At 40.5% G+C, this 17787-nt stretch overlaps 1 protein-coding gene and 1 pseudogene across 4 annotated transcripts in view; one reads left to right on the forward strand and one right to left on the reverse strand.

The window, feature by feature from the left end:
* Stag1 (STAG1 cohesin complex component) overlaps positions 1-17787 on the reverse strand; it is a 189755-nt gene that overhangs the window by 133558 nt on the left and 38410 nt on the right. The gene's annotated exons all lie outside the window — the stretch shown is intronic.
* Positions 1268-3552, forward strand: LOC138815916 (dnaJ homolog subfamily A member 1 pseudogene; annotated as a pseudogene).

Raw genomic sequence — 17787 nt, forward strand, 5'->3', positions numbered from 1 at the left:
AAACCTTCACTCACACTACTAACTGGAAGAATCACATAAAAAAAAGGATTCCAGGGGCTGGGAAGGTGGCTCAGTGGTAGAGCGCTTGCCTTGCAAGCCTGAGGCCCTGGGTTCAATTCCTCAGCACCATATAAGCAAAAAGAAAAAAGCCGGAAGTGGCACTGTGGCTCAAGTGGTAGAGCGCTAGCCTTGAGTTGAAGAGCTGAGGGACAGCGCCCAGGCCCAGAGTTCAGGCCCCATGACCGGACCCAAAAAAAAAGAAAGAAAGAAACAAGAAGACACAAAACATATAAACAATGAAATTCTATATTAAGTGTAGATTTCAAGTGTACCAAAACTATCTATCCCTCAGTGGATAAATTAAAATAGTCTCAGAATGGTGGTGAGGAACATCTAGTCCACAGGCCCTCAAAATCATTTAGTGTATGACACATGACAGAAGCACATGCCTGTGGCCATCTGTTTGTATTATTAACTTTGAATGGCCCACATAAATATCCAAATAACCTTTGGCAGAAAAATGCTTACCATCCCCTCTTAGAACGACATGAACTGGAAGAACTGTACCTATGCTATAGGAAAATGTTGATAGGGATACTTCATACAAAATGGAACAGTAAGAATAAAGAGCCAGGTATGAGGGTTCGTATAGATAATCCTAGGACGGGAAGGTGAGACCAGAAGACTGAGAAGAAATTGAGGTCAGTCTATACTACATAGAGAATTCCAAACCAGCCTGAGCTACACAGCAAGAACCTGTATCAAAAACAAACAAAGAAAAGAAATGGTACACTAGAAAAATCAAATGAAAAGGAGGTAGTACTGGAGGAATTAAGAAACAAGAAGACGGGGCTGGGAAGATGGCTCAGTGGTAGAGCGCTTGCCTTGCATGCATGAGGCCCTGGGTTCGATTCCTCAGCACCACATAAGTAAAAACAAAAAAGCCAGAAGTGGCGCTGTGGCTCAAGTGGTAGAGCATAGCCTTGAGTTGAAGAGCTGAGGGACAGCGCCCAGGCCCAGAGTTCAGGCCCCATGACCGGACCCAAAAAAAAAGAAAGAAAGAAACAAGAAGACACAAAACATATAAACAATGAAATGGTAATTCTCAGTCAGTACTCACTTTCACTGTAAATAGACAGAACTTACCCATTGCGGGTGAAATTAGATAGAACTTACCCATTGCGGGTGAGATTAAACCAACTTTTTTAGTGATACAACTATGTTGTCTAAATGAGACGTGTGTTAAGATTCTAGAAGACTGAAAAGTATGACGACGCAAAAAGATATTCCAGCAGATGGTAAACAAGAAAGCTGGAATGATGATACAGACAAGATTTTGTAAGAAATGATGAAGGACATAATGTATGGGGGGGGGCGCAATTCACTAGAAAAATATGAGCATCATAAAGGTGTACACATAAAAGAACAATGCCCAAAACACAAGAAACAAATCCCAACAAAACTGAAGGAAGAATCAAACAATGCTTCCAGAATACAGCAGACCCTCCTCATCCACAGGAGATCCATTATAAGACACCTCCTCCCATCCCCACCCCACACCCACCCCAGCAATGGAGGCCTTAAACCAATACAGAACCAAATGCTCTATATATCTCTTAGGTTTCAATCTTACAGAAGATTTTAGCAACTTTTAGCTTTTCTTTAAATCAAAAACTTTTAACTGTCACCTAAAGAAAGCATTTTATGGATTCACGTTGACGTGTACGTGTGTGTGTGTGTACGTGTGTGTGTACGTGTGTGTGTGTGTGTGTGTGTTTGTGTGTGTGTGTGTGTCTCCTGATCTCTTTCACCTGGAGCTAGTGTAAAGTAAAATAAGAGTTACATGCACATGAACAATGAGGTATCATGACAGCTGCTCTGATAAGCAAGACAACTATTATGGCTAAGAGGTGAGCGAATATACAGCAGGATGGTGAAAAAATTCATTATGCTACCCAGACTAGTATGCAATGGGAATTCTGAGAAATTCCATTTAATGTTTTCAGACCTATGTTCACCATAAATAACTAAAACTAAAGGATTTAAAACCACTGATAATCAAATAGTACAAGAGTAATAAGAATACAATAGTTGGTCATTTTAACGTACCACCTTCAATAAAATGTAGGACAATCTACACCATGTATCAACAAAGAGAAGACTTGAATAACAATGTAAACCACCAACTGGATCTAGCAGACATACATGTCACCTAACAACAAAATGCACCTTCTTCTCAAGTGCACATAGAGTATTACATAGGACAGATGCTGTTAGGCCATAAAATGACAACTATAAATATATTTTAAAACACTGTCATCTCTCATCATGATGAAAAAACAGGAAATTAGTAACTGAAAAACTAGGAAATTAATGAATATTTGGAATAAAACAACACACTTTTAAATAACTCACAAATTGAAGAAATAATATGGGAAATTAGAATACTTTGAAATAAAACAAAAACACCTAGCCCGGGCGCTAGTGACTCACACTTACAATCCTAGCTACTCAGGAAGCTGAGATCTGAGGATCGCAGTTCAAAGCCAGCCTGGGCAGAAAAGTCCATGAGACTCTTATTGCCAATGAACCACCAGAAAACTGGAAGTGGCACCGTGGCTCAAGTGATATAGAGTGCTTGCCTGAAGCTGAAGAGCTCAAAGACAGCCTAGGCCCAGAGTTCAAGGCCCAGGACAAAAAAAAAACAAAAACAAATAAACAAAAATCCCACCTAACAAAATTTATAGAAAAAGAAGTTTGCAGAAGGAGAAACAGTTGTAAATAGCTACATTTAACACTTACAAATGAGGACCTAATTGGGAACTTTCTAGAACAGAAGAGGCAGAAGAGCGAAGTCTGCCCTGGCTATACAAAGCTATATGCTCCTTTCTGGTCTCCAACCATCCCCAGCTCTCTGACCAGCAAGAAACTGGAAGAAAAACCACTTACTAGGATTTTGGGGGGTGGGGAGGGAAGGGTGTTCAACCCAATTGCTACCCAGCAAGAACTGAAAAAAGCTTATAGGAAACTGGTAAGACTCCAAATGAAGAAGAAAATGTTAAACAAATTTATCAAAGTTATCAAGTTCTCTCTGATGTCTAAAAAGGGGTATTACATGACAAAGGAGAGACAGAAAGAAAGCAAGTGAATCAGGTGGTGGTTCTGGCGCCCTTGTAGGTATCTTTAATTAGTTTTTCAGAGAAGGAAGGATGAAGAGGGAAAGAAGATGTAACCTTAGCAGATTTATATAATGTGCAACGAGAAAAGAATGTGATCTGTGACATGTGTGAGGGCTGAGGTGGTAACAAAGCTGTCGAGTGCTGTCTCAACTGCCAAGGTGCTAAAATGCAAATAAGAACTCATCGGATATGACCTGAAATGGCTCAGTAAATTCAGTCTGTGTGCATCATCTGCCAGGACCACGGAGATTTCATCAGCCCTACAGACAGAAGTAAAAGCTGCACGGGAAGGAAGAAGAGAGTTTCGGAGGAGTTTCTAGAAGATCTTACTGACAAAAGCAAATCAGATGGCCAGAAGATTAACATTCCGTGAGGAAGAAGATCAAGAATCAAACTGGAGTTAGAAGAAATTATCATTATCTTAGATCAAAAGGACAGGGCTATTATTATTTGATGAGAAGACATTTTTCTTGTGTGGCTTCCAAAACCAACCATAGTCATCACTTCTCATCCAGGTCAATTGTCAATCATGGAGATACCAAGTGTCTGCTAAATGAAGGCATGCCAATTTATCACTGACCGTATGAAAAGGGATGACAATCATGAAGTTTAAAGCAAGCTTCCTTATAAATGCCTTTTTCTTTCCTAATGAACTCTTTCCTGGAAAACCTTGTTCCTGAGAAGGAAGCAAAGGAGACTGATAAAAGATGTCAGAACTAGTGAACACTGATCCAAAACAAGAAAGATATTGCCATTATGTAATGAAGACACTTATTAGAATGATCAACTTCATTCCAGAGGTGGTGTTCCGTGTCAAACCTCTTCATGGGGCCAGTGAAAAACACTCACTTATGGTGTACTACTAAAGGACTGCAATCAAAACATGATGACTACCTGCTATTGTTTTAGCAATAATCTTTATCTAAAGTAATGTATTAAAATTTAAATGAACACTAAGTGAAAACATAAAAGTTCTGAGTGCCTTCATGTATTCCCTGTGCAAAAAGTTTGATAACTGTAAAGAGTACTTTTAAAAGGAAGTTTCTGCCAGGTGCTGGTGGATCACACCTGTAAGGCTTGCTACTCAAGAGGCTGAGGCTCTTATCTCCAATAAACTACTCAGAGAAAGCCAGAAGTGGAGCTGTGGCTCAAATGGCAGAGCACGAGCCTTGAGCACAAAGAGGTTCAGGGATAGGGCTCAGGCCATGAGTTCAAGCCCCAGGACTGACAAAAAATAAAAAAAGAAGTTTCTGAGCTGGGAGCCAGTGGCTTATGCCTGTAATCTTAGCTACTCAGGAAGCTGAGATGGGACAGAAAAGGTGTGAGGTTCTTTTTTTTTTTTTTTTTTTTTTGGGGGGGGGGGGGTCGGTCGTGGGGCTTGAACTCTGGGCCTGGGCGCTGTCCCTCAGCTCTTCAGCTCAAGGCGAGCGCTCTACCACTTGAGCTACAGCGCCACTTCCGGTTTTCTGGTGGTTTATTGGAGATAGGAGTCTCACGGTCTCTCCTGCCCGGGCTGGCTTTGAACTGCGATCCTCAGATCTCAGCCTCTTGAGTAGCTAGGATTACAGGCGTGAGCCACCAGCGCCAGGCAAGGTGTGAGGTTCTTATCTCCAGTTAACCACTCAAACAGTAGAGCACTAATCTTGACCCAAAAAAGCTCAGGGCAGTACCCAAGCCCTGAGTTCAAGTCCCAGGACACACACACACACACACACACACACACACACACACACACACACACACACACACACACACACACACACACACACACACACACACACACACACACACACACACACACACACACACACACACACGAACGGACAATCATAAGATCTATATTAATAAAATCAGAAACAAGAAAAGGGTTATCATAGTGAATACCAATAAAATTCAAAAGCACTGGGCATTGTTTTAAGTTATATTCTAATGAACAAGTTAAATTTAAGTGCTGGAATTAATCTCCATTCGTTGGAATGAAGTTCAGACAAATTTAATAGTTTACCCCCTAGTGTCATCTAGCTACTTTTTAGTTTCTAAGCTAATAAAACCCTAGTCTTTTGATTCTTTGTTAAAGCTTTTTAAGAACTAAAATAATTTGTTCATTGTAATAGTAAAAAAAAATATAAATAAAACATGTAACCAATATAATATAATCAAGGAAATGAAGTCCCAATTTCTCTTTCCAGTGAAATTTAACTTACATGACAGATTTTTGTAGCTTTTTTAGTAAATAAAAAGAATGCCCAGAGTAAGATCTTCCAAATCACATAGAATTCACAGAAGAAAAAGAAAAGCCCTAAATAAGCAAAGATACCAAAAAGAGGGTAATGGTAAATCTTTGAAAACATTAATCTAGAAACTCTCAACTATTAAAGCAGAAAAAAGGATTTTAAGCCAAAAATCCAATCATGTGCTCAATGGGACAGCAATTGGAAACAGCAGATTGAATTTGTTTTTACAGCAGAATGATTTAGGAATTTCTACAGACTTCACTCTTATACCAAGTATGAGAGTGTAGTAATTCACTATAACTTGGTGTTCTTATTTGTCTAAGAGGAATAATAAAAGAAACTATTTCATATAGGTGTGTGAAATAACTGGAAGAATGCCTAGAACTCTTCAATAAATATTAATTCTTGATTACAGAAAGAAGCAGATAACAGTGACAAAGAATGTAAGCTATACATCCTGAAACTTAGTAATAAACATTTTAGAATTAAAAATGTGTTCTAGCTGACTTTGAACTGTGATCTCAGATCTCAGCCTCCTGAGTAGCTAGGATTACATGGGCGCCCAGCAACAGCTATGCTTTTAAACCACAAAAGTGAACTGAAATATTGCTGTGATGATAAGACTAAAAATGTCATTAATCTTCAAAATTGTTGACAAATAAAATGAAACTCAACCAAACTAACTCACCTTATATTAAAACATACATGTGAGAGAACAGTTTCAGATAAAATAAAATGAAAAAAAAAAAAAACATGCTTGGTACAGGTGGTTCACACCTGTAATCCTAGCTATTCAGGAGGCTGAGATCTGAGGATCATGGTTCAACAAAGCCAGCCTGAGGAAAAGTCTATGAGATTCTTATCTCCAATTTAAAAAGCCAGAAGTCAAGCTGTGTCACAAGCAGTAGAGTGCCAATTTTGGGCAAAAAAGTTAAGGAACAGTGCTTAAGCCCTGAGCTCAAGCCCCAGAACCAGAACCCCATGCACATTCCTGAGTATATCACCTGAACTTAATTACAACATATAATCAGATAAACTCAAACTGAGGAAATTTTCTTTCAATGTGTCAAATTTATAAGTACTTGGAAAAAGTTTAGGGCTTTCTAACTCAGAATCATTAGTCTCAGATTAGAAGAAAAACACAACTGCCTGAGAAGGTGGCTCAGTGGTAGAGCACTTGTCTTGCATGCATGAGGCCCTGGGTTCGATTCCTCAGCACCACATAAGCAGAAAAAACTGGAAGTGCTGCTATGGCTCAAGGGTAGAGGGCTAGCCTTGAGCTGAAGAGCTGAGGGACAGCACCCAGGCCCAGAGTTCAGGCCCCATGACCAACAAAAAAAAAGAAAAATCAGAAAGAAAAGAAAGACATGACAACTAAATGTAATGGGAGATTCTATACTGGATCCTAACTTGGAAAGCAGACATTACAAGGACAATGAAAACTGAATGAGGTCTGCTTTTTGATTAAAAGTATCCTACCAGTTAAATTTTTTTCCATAGGTCATAGGGCTTGAACTCTGGGCCTGGGCGCTGTCCCTCAGCTCTTCAGCTCAAGGCTAAGAGCTCTACCACTTGAGCCACAGCACCACTTGTGGCTTTTTCTGTGTATGTAGTGCTGAAGAATTGAACCCAGGGCCTCATGCATGCAAGGCAAGCACTCTACCACGGAACCATCATCCCAGCCCCAAGTTAAATATTTATAACTGTATTTTAGCTATGTAGGAGATTGGTACCTGGGGACTACAGCTAGGGATGGATTATGGGGCAAGACTGTTGCTACAACTTTATTAGAACTAAGATTTATCAGAAGAAAAGGAGTAGATTAACGCACATATATTAAACTAAATTACAGCTCAAGTATATGAAGGAAAAAGACTGGTGAAGTTTTTGTTGTTGGTGGTGGTGGTCATGGGCTTGAACTCAGGGTCTGAGCACTGTCCTTGAGCTCTTTTTTTTCCACTCAAAGCTAGCACTCTACCGCTTGGGAGCCACAGCTCCACTTCTTCTTTTCTGGTGGTTAACTGGAGATAAGAGTCTCATGGACGTTCCCACATAGCCTAGCTTTGAACCTCAATCCTCCGATCTCAGCTTCCTGAGTAGCTAGGATTAAAGGTGTAAGCCATCAGTGCCCAGCTTGGTCTTATATTAAATGACTTTCCCACTCTCTCCTCGAAGTCAAAAACATTCTTTACTCTTAATAATTCACTTAGGGGAAGTGGTACTGTGGCTTAAGTGGTAGAGCTCTAGCCTTGAACTGAAGAGCTGAGAGACAGCACCCAGGCCCAGAGTTCAAGCCCCACAACCAACTAAAAATATTAAATTATTATAATTAAAATAATTCACTTAGAGGCTGGGAATGTGACTTAGTGGTAGAATGCTCATCTAGCATGCATGAAGCTGTGAGTTAGATTCCTCAGCACCACATACACTGTGGCTCAAGTGGTGGAGTGCTAGCCTTGACCTGAAGAGCTCAGGGACAGAGCCCAGGCCCTGAGTTCAAGACCCAAGACCAATCAAAAAAAGGAAAAAGAAACACTTGTTGAACAACTGGCAGGCATCTTTCTTTAAAAAAGTGCTCAAAGGCACTGGGAAGGTGGCTTAGTGGTAGAGTGTTTGCCTAGCATGCATGAAGCCCTGCGATTCCTCAGTACCACATACCTAGAAAAAGCTGGAAGTGGCGCTGTGGTTCAAGTGGTAATGCTAGTAGCCTTGAGCAAAAGCAGCTCAGGGACAGCGCCCAGACCCGGAGTTCAATGCCCAAGAATGGTAAAAAAAAAAAAAAGACTCAAATATAAGAGGAAATTCCCACTTTGTGAAACTATTATAGAGATAAACATAACAAGCTCAGATTGCGAGAGGTACTAAGAGATGACGACGTACTTTTCAAAGGCAGTCTTATAGGCAGACGCCTAGTGGCTCACACCTGTAATCCTAGCAGCTCCAGAGGCTGGAATCAGAGGATTGAGGTTTCCAGACAAGACCGTCAAGAGAGACTCCTATCTTCAATTAACTACCAAAGCTGGAAGCGGAGCTGTGGCTCGTGGCACAGTGCCAAAGTTGAGTGAAGAAGCCAAGCTAGCTCAAGGAACAGACTCAGCCCTAGTAGTGGCACAAAAGAAAGAAAACCTTTAGACATTTGAGCTAAGTCTTGCAGGATATGTAGGCATGAATGCCATAGAAGAGAACTGGTGCAGAGTAACTACTCTTCCTAGTGAAGGAAAAGTATTTGCATAAAGTATTATTTATTTGATAAGGCCTTATGGCAAACCCTTTCTAAACCCATTGACTTTGAAATTCAATGACATGATTTTTATCTTCAGATTACTGCACCAATTTTGCATGTCAAAATTGCAACATTATTTCAATTTTGGATAATTCAAGTATGTATAGTTCATAATCATGCTGTTTATTGATTACAAATCTTGAGTTCCACAGATCACAATGATTAGAACATTAATATAGGCTAAGATAATGTGCTGTTATAGCACAAAACTTCAGTGATTATTTGTGTGTGTGTGTGTGTGTGCGCGTGCGCGTGCGCGTGTGTGCATGCATATACACACGCACACGCTGATCCTGGGGCCTGAATTCAGGGCCTGGGCGCATCTTGTTGCTCAAGCCTAGTGCTCTATCACTTGAGCCACAGCTCCACTTCCACCTTTTGGTAGTTTAGTGGAGATGAGGGTCTCTCATATTCCTGCTCAGTATTGCTTTGAACCATAATCCTCACCTATCAGCCTCCTGAGTAATCAGTATCACAGGCTTGAGCCACTGGCTCCCAGCTGCAGTGATCTTTATACCGTTGTGTATTTACTGATCAATACTATACTTCACAATTAGGAAAAATTTGGAGACAAAACATTAGTCTAAAACATACTATAATATTCCTCAACAGACATTTCAAATTTCCAGGGACTGTGAAAATAGAGTTAGAGAAAGTTAGGTGAAGTAAATATCGAACAGTCGGAGTACACGCCTAGCAGCCTGAGTGCTCAGTGGAGCACCATGCCTGCCAGCTGCCTGAGGCAGTCATCTTGATGAAGTATACTCCAGGGATGCCTTTGATCAAGCTTCTAGTCTTTATTTCTCCAGTGTGCCTTCTGGCAAGCTTACTTCCTTCCAAGACATGTACAAGTTAAGGAAATTAGTAAAGGTGTAAAACTATTCTACTATTTTTTTTTGGTTGGTTGTGGGGCTTGAACTCAAGGCCTAGGCACTGTCCCTGGAGCCTCTCTGTGCTCAAGGCTAGTGCTCTACCATTTGAGCCACAGCACCCACTTCCAGTTTTTGAATGATTAATAGGAGAGTCTTACAGGGACCTTTCTGCCTGAGCTGACTTTCAACTGTGATCCTCAGATCTCAGCCTCCTGAGTAGCTAAGATTACAAGCATGAGCCACTGGCCCCCAGCCAAAACTATTGTATTATTAAGTACAAAAGTCTAGGATATGATCATTGATACAGCTTAATAAAACATGACTAGGCTTCTATATTTAGTTTTAACTTTACTTTGGTCTCAATTCTTTATAAAACAAGTATTTCAGTTCTGTGCCCTTGTGAAAAAGTAGCATTCTAGCAACACCTCTACTAACTAGAATCTATAAATGGGTGATCTCATTTGTAGATGTCTGAGGTAATTGCTAATTTGTTCCATGGCCTCCTATTATTTGGAGTGTGTGTGTGTGTGTGTGTGTGTGTGTGCGCGCGCGCGCGCGCGCGCGCGCGCGCATGCGTGTGTGTGTGTGTGAACTCTGGGCCTGAGTGCTGTCTCTCAGCTCTTCATCTCAAGGCTCGTGCTCTACCACTTGAGCCACAGCACCACTTCCAGCTTTTTCTGCTTATGTGGTGCTAAGGAATCAAACCCAGGGCCTCGTGCAAGGCAAGTACTCCACCAGTGAGCCACCTTCCCAGCCCCTATCGTTTGGATCTTAAGTGTCCTTTCTAAAGGTCCATATGGTTAAGGTTGGTTATGGTTGTTCCTGAGAGGTTGTAAATGATTTAATTAAGAGGTAGGGCCTAGTGGGAGGTCTCCCACTCACCCCTGAAGAGGAGGAGTCCAAAACACCGTCCCCTTCCTCTTCCTCTCTTTTGCTTCTTGCCCATGAGATGATTCATGTTCCTATTGCTTCTCAAGCCACCACCACTCCTCCACTCAGAAGCCAAGCTTTCAACACATAAACTTCCAGAGACACACCCAAAACTATAGCCTATTCTAAAACATTTATAATGGTGTCAGGAATTTGCTTTAAATAAAGGATGAAGAGTGTACAGATGAAATTAGGCATGAAATGGTAACTCTTGAAGCTCAATTAAAAAGTACACAAAGGATCATTATGCAATTCCATCTACATTTGCTTGCAATATTTCAAGTTTTCCTGATTATGAATTAATGTCATTTATAATAGTACAGCCACAGACAACATTATAACATTCCTCTTAACTACTATTTTTTGGGATGGAGGGAGAAAGGCAGGGATCTGCCACTTGAGTCATGGCCCAGCCCCTTTTGCTTTAGTTTTCTATTTAAATAGGGTCTTGTGGCCCAAAATTCTTCTAGCTAGGATGACAGGCCTACAACTACACACAGCATTTTAGGGTTGAGGTGGGGGGTCTCTTGAACCTTATGCCCAGACTGGACTCAAATTGCAACCTCTCGGGTCTCTATGTCCTTGGGGACTAACAAGAGCCACTGTGCTCAGCTAAATTGTAGTTTTCAACCAAAACAAAAATCACTGAAGCTGGGCTGGGAATGTGACTCAGTGGTAGCCCCAGGTTTGATTCCTCAGTACCACATGAACAGAAGAAAGCCTGAAGTGGTGCTGTGTCTCAAGTGGTAGAGCACTAGCCTTGGGCCAAAGAAACTCAGAGACAGGGTCCAGGCCCTGAGTTCAAACCCATGACAGGAAAAACAAACAAACACTGAAGCTGGGCTCCAGTGTCTCACACCCATCACCCTAGCTACTCAGGAGGCTAAGATCTGAGGATCACAGTTCAAAGCCAGCCCAGGCAGGAACATCCATGAGAGATTCTTATGTCCAATTAGAAGTGGTGCTGTGGCTCAAGTGGTAGAGCACTAGACCTGAAGAGTTCAGGGACAGCACCCAGGCCCAGAGTTCAAGCCCCATGACTGACCAAAAAATAGTAAGTCACTGAATCACATGAATTTGGAAATATTCATCGTCCTTAAACCTCACACAAAACCTCAAAACCTCACATCTCAATCCTTATTATCAGTCAGTTAATAGTAAACTTCTTTTTGCTGACTTAACAAGATGTGATGCATTCCTCAATTACATCATGCAGTGCAAAAGTTGTTGACTGAAGTGTGTGTGTGTGTGTGTGTGTGTGTGTGTGTGTTGTATATGTGCCACTACTGGGCTTGAATTCGGGACTCAGGGTCTTGTGCTCTTGCTTAGTGTTTTTCCCCACTGAAGGCTAGCACTCTACAACTTGAGCCATACTTCTACTTATTTTTCATGTTGTTGACTTTTTGTTTTACTTTGTTCATGCTGGTTAGTTGAAGTAAGAATTTCTCCAAATTGTGTGTTGAAGCTGGCTTCAAACCAAGATCCTCAGATCTCAGCCTATGAGTAGCTAGGATTATAGGTGTGAGACACTGATCTCGTAAACACTATTTTTAAAGTACTTGGATGACTTCCAAAATCTTTTGGATGCTTATTTTGCTACTACTTCCTGTATAGCTCAGTTCTAAATAAAAAACAAATACAATCAAGCATCTTAACATTTTTAAATATTCATTTTATGCTGAAATAAGAATACAGGCTGACCCACTGTAACAATGAAATGTGCAAGACACTATGTTGAAAACGAACTTGACAACTTGAGGGAAGAGTTGGGGAGATGGGGAAGGAAGGGATGGTAGGGGAAAAACAAACAAACCTCAATAGGAAATGTAGTCACTACCTTACTCATATAACTGTAATCCCTCTATATAGTATTGTTTTTAAAAAGTATATAATGCTAAAAATTTTTAATATTTATTTTTTAACAGGGAAGGGTAGGTAACTTAATGTCCTAGAACTAGATGGACAGCAATTACTAATGAAAATATTTTTATATACTACTAAAGAGAACATACAAGGAGAATTGAACATAAAATGCTTACGAAGATAAAGAGGGAAAGTTACCAAGAGATGGACTTTGATGTAAAGGATTACTTACACATTTTTTTTGTTTGTTTTGTTTGTTTGTGTCAGTCATGGGGCTTGAACTCTGGGCCTGGGCACTGTCCCTCAGCTCTTCAGCTCAAGGCTAGCGCTCTACCACTTGAGCCACAGCCCCACTTCCGGCTTTTTCTGTTTATGTGGTGCTTAGGAATCGAACCCAGGGCCTCATGCATGCAAGGCAAGCACGCTACCACTGAGCCACCTTCCCAGCCCTACTTACACATTTTATATATACTCATATGCACAGTAAAGACTTAACAGAAAATGGTAGCAGTTGTTCTGTGACTGAACCTATACGCTAGCTTGCTGTACTTTATCATTCCCTGCTATTAAGTGTAAAAGGGAGGCATGTTCAGCATTATTCATTATTACTAGAACTGCCACAGGCAAACAAGAACATATGGTCATTAGGACCTATGTTCACCCACTCACCTAGACAGCATCATTCAAAAACAAAATGACAGCCAGGCGCTGGTGGCTCACACCTGTAATCCCAGCTACTCAGAATGCTGAGATCTGAAGATTGCAGTTCAAAGCCAGCCAGCGGGGCAGGAAAGTCCATGAGACTCTTATCTCTAATAAACCACTCAGAACACTGGAAGTGGCGCCGTGGCTCAAGTGGTAGATTACTGGCCTTTAGCTGAAGAGCTGAGGGACAGCACCCAGGCCAAGAGTTCAAGACCCACAACTGACAAAAATAAAATAAAAAATTAAATAAAAGCAATGGAGTATATCTCACTTTTTCTGTAGACCACTAACTTTTTTTCTTCAATATTTTTAAATATTCCTTTAATAGAGAATAATAAATTGGAGGTAATTTCTGATTTATAAAACCTGAAACTGGGGTAACTTATCACTACTTCTACAAGTACAGTGAGAAAATGAGATGCAACTATGCATAGCAGAATTTATTAATTTGGTGTACCAATTTCAACACTGATGAATATATATATATATATTTATTTATTTATTTAATATCCTAGAATATATAAGCTGGGCACTGGTGGCTCAAGCCTGTCATTCTAGCTACTCAGGAGGCTGAGATCTGAGGATCACAGTTCAAAGCTAGCCCGGGCAGGAAAGTCCATGAGACTCTTATCTCCAATAGAAAACTGGAAGTGGTCCTGTGGCTCAAGCCGTAGAGTACTTGCCTTGAGCTGAAGAGCTCAGGGACAGTACCCACGCCCGAAGTTCAGGCCACATGCCCCGACACCCCCCCCACCAAAAAAAAAAGAATATATATAATATGTATATACATAGCGTGGGGATGGGGGAGCATCATACTAGGGATTGAACACAAGGCCTTGGACTTGCTCTACCCCCATTCCTGGGTTTTGAGACAGTCTTGTTATGCAGCTAGCCTCAAACTCTCAGACTCCCCGCCTCTACCTCACAAGTGCCGAGATTACAAGAAAGCCCATGATGGGCTGGGAAGCTGGCTCAGTGGTAGAGCACTTGCCTTGCATGCATGAGGCCCTGGGTTCGATTCCTCAGCACCACATAAGCAAAAAGAAAAAGAAAAAAGCCGGAAGTGGTGCTATGGCTCAAGTGGTAGAGTGCTAGCCTTGAGCTGAAGAGCTGAGGGACAGCGCCCAAGCCCAGAGTTCGGCCCCACGACCGGACCCAAAAAAATAAATAAATAAATAAATTAAAAAAAAAAACAAGAATGCCCATGACATCCAGTAGTATAATTATTAATTTTTTCTAGAGCTCTAAGACAAAGTTGAAAATGCTGATACTTGCTGAACCAGCTGAAGTCCACTTTATAAAGTGAACTCACTTTTTACGTGACACTATTATTTAGATACTGACTAAAATATGACCATATTTCTATTTTAATTACATTTGCTACTACTTAACTGGCAGTCCTCATATACCACAGTAGCAAAAGCTACTGTATGGAGTCATTTAACAAGACAAATATTCCTGTTCACTTTTTACATATAATAATTTTTATTATGGCAGTTCATAATTTGCTTGATTTTACTTAGTATACAGGCCTTGAAATCCAAAGTATACATTGCTAACTCCTTTTTCACACCATCCCAATTCCCTAGAGAGAGACAGTTATCTTTAACAACCCAGTGAGAAGTGACTCTAACCTAATTCACATAACCAGAGTAAATTTAGACACTATTCCTAGCTTCACCTTTCTTCCAGCCCACATAATTAACAACATTCTCATGCCTTGATCCTATACCTCTAAGGTACTGAGCTTCAGGGGGCAAAGCATAAAATATAACCAGTAGCTTTAAAGGTGTTTCTTTAAACAACAGTAAAATCAGGGAAAGTGACAGCTCAAGATTCCAACGTTCTTTAGAGAGCTGCGAGAATTATTTTCTGAAAACATTCCCTGTTCTCACTTTCATTATTCATAAGCCTACTTCCAGCAACATTGTGTGACAGTAATATAAGTGTTAAATTTTTGTGTAATATTCTGTTAAACTTCAAGAGGTTTAAGAGGATTCCTTCAAAACCCTCTTTCATTTGCTCAATTCTCTTCTCAAGCATATTAGACTCCATTAACAGCCAATCATGTAAGCTGAGCTGCAAGTGACCTGAGAGTTACCATAGCAACAGCTGCTTTCTGAAATACGTGTTATGCATGTTAAAAGCTCTCACAGAGAGGATACCACATCTATCAATTAGCAACCAAAGCTCAACACCACACATTATCCAAATGAAACAAAAACGACCTTAATAGAGCAACAGCTTCTTAACAAAAGGGATGTTTAGAATTCATGACTCCCAACTGTTTCATGGTTTATCAATTTCAAAAAGAAGTAACATGTAATAGTTGAATACCATGCTTACTAATGGACACACAGAATTGATATAGTAAAGAACCAGGATTATTTCCATCAATGGACAGTTGAAGATTGTAATGACTATAGCCAAATTGTCAACTAAACATATTAATGAAAAAGTTGGTCTAAAGTAATTTGCCAAAATATCTCTCAATGTAGCATGTTGTGTGTACACACTTAAGTATATGAACATATACTTATGATACATCATATTAGGAGAAAGTATAGAAACAACTTAGACAAAAGAGATGTGACCGTTCTTTTGGTAATTCATTGGGGATGACACCTCTTCCCACAAAACTCCACTTAAAAACAGCTCCCAAGGCTTTGCCAGCAAGGTCATCCAAACAGCATTACAGTAACATTAAAGTTGATAAATCAAATAAGGACAATACTGAGAGTGTGACGTAAGAATGATCACTCTATGGAGATGACTGACGTCATAGGGAAGGGGTGGAAAGTTTAGGGCACTCTAGGTTTTTTAATTTTGTGTACTATTTTCTATTTTCTTAGTTTTCTAAGGCAGACTCCTGCTGTGTAACCCCTGCTGCCTTACACTCTGCCTAGTAGCACAACCGGCCTCAAACTTCCTTCCACCCTCTTGCCTCAGCTTGGCAAGGTCTGGGGTTACAGGTATGAACTACCATGCCAGGCTCAATGCTTTAGAAAAATAAAAAATAAAAATAAATAAATAAAAACAATGAGAACCTATTTTAAAACCTTTTAAGAACCTTTTTAAAATAGTAATTTTGAAACCATCTGATGTGTGTCAAATAAGGTTCTCTGGAAAGCAGAATAAACCAAGACAGTTAAAAATGTAAGAAACTTATCATGAAAAATGCTTTTGGAAGAATGAAGAAAGAAAAGGCAAGAGAGAAAGCCTTCAGGCTATGATGTCCAACTGTCAACTGTGAAAGCAGTAAAGAGAAGGACAGGGAATTAAAGCAGGAGCAGCCTCAGGCCAGTACAATTCCGTTCTGAGATCCCGAAAGAGAGTTCAACTACCAAGACTGCACTAAGTCCCATGTTGAGCAGAAACAGATATTCCTTAGTATCCTCAAGTGCTTAGTTACTGAGGGAGAGCAGCTCAGAGAATGTGGCCGTGACTCAATGGTGCAGTAAATCCCCAAGGCTCTCTGTAGCTGGAGGTTATCAGCTAATAACATTCTGGAAGGCAGAATTCTGTTAAGGGAGATCAAAGAAGAGCATCTCCAAAGCTGTCATAGATGGAATAGAATACGCTGCAGCCATTAAAAATACCAGGGAAGCCAAGCCAGCCCTGATGGCTCACACCTGTCATCCTAGCTACTCAAAAGGCTGAGATCTGAGGATCGAGGTTCAAAGCCAGCCTAGGCAGGAGAGTCTGAGAGAGAAAACCAGAAATGGCGCTGTGGCTCAAGTGGTAGAGCGCTTTCCTTGAGCTGAAGAGCTAAGGGACAGCGCCCAGGCCAAGTTCAATTCCTATGACCAACCCCCCCCACACACACAAAAAAAAACCCCACAGGAAAGAAGAAATCATCCATGCAGTATTTATTTGTTTGAAAGGGGGCTTTACTATATTCTTTTTTTTTTTTTTTTTTTTTTGTCGGTAGTGGGGCTTGAACTCTGGGCCTGGGCGCTGTCCCTCAGCTCTTCAGCTCAAGGCGAGCGCTCTACCACTTGAGCTACAGCGCCACTTCCGGTTTTCTGGTGGTTTATTGGAGATAGGAGTCTCACAGTCTCTCCTGCCCGGGCTGGCTTTGAACCGCGATCCTCAGATCTCAGCCTCCTGAGTAGCTAGGATTACAGGCGTGAGCCACCGGCGCCCGGCTTATTTACTATATTCTATAGACTGATCTTGAACGTATAATCCTGCCTCAGCCTTCAGAGGAGATAAGGATTGAAACTACAGGCATGTAGTACCATGCCCAGCTTGTCCTTCTAAATAAAAAACTACAAAGTTTTTCTAGTGGCAAGCTACAAACACTGAAGCTTTGTGTTTTCACCCCACCTTAACTATACTACCTGTTTTTAGCTTTACTAATTATAGTTTTAGTTTTATTTATTACACTTCTTTAGGAATGTTTGGACTAAGCTACAATCTAAAGAGTTCCCAAACCATCAAAACTTACAAAAAGGAACCTTATTACTATTACTATTATGTTTAAGTGTTTGATTAAAAAAAAAAGAGCTTTCCATGAAAAAGATGACCAAGTGCTTGAAGCTTGAGACTACAAAACACATTTTCTATCTCAAAATAAGCCTAAAAATTTTAACAATGTTTACTCTTTGGTAAATGAAATTTTTCTTGTTTGAATTCTCTGTACTTTTCACAATTAACATTACCAGACTGTGGTAACAATGTAATTTTAAAAATCTTTTTAAGACTTTCATGTTTAGAAA

Source organism: Dipodomys merriami, unplaced genomic scaffold (genome assembly GCF_024711535.1).
Source record: "Dipodomys merriami isolate MVZ:Mamm:240054 unplaced genomic scaffold, mDipMer1.0.p SCAF_68, whole genome shotgun sequence".
Lineage (NCBI taxonomy): Eukaryota > Metazoa > Chordata > Mammalia > Rodentia > Heteromyidae > Dipodomys > Dipodomys merriami.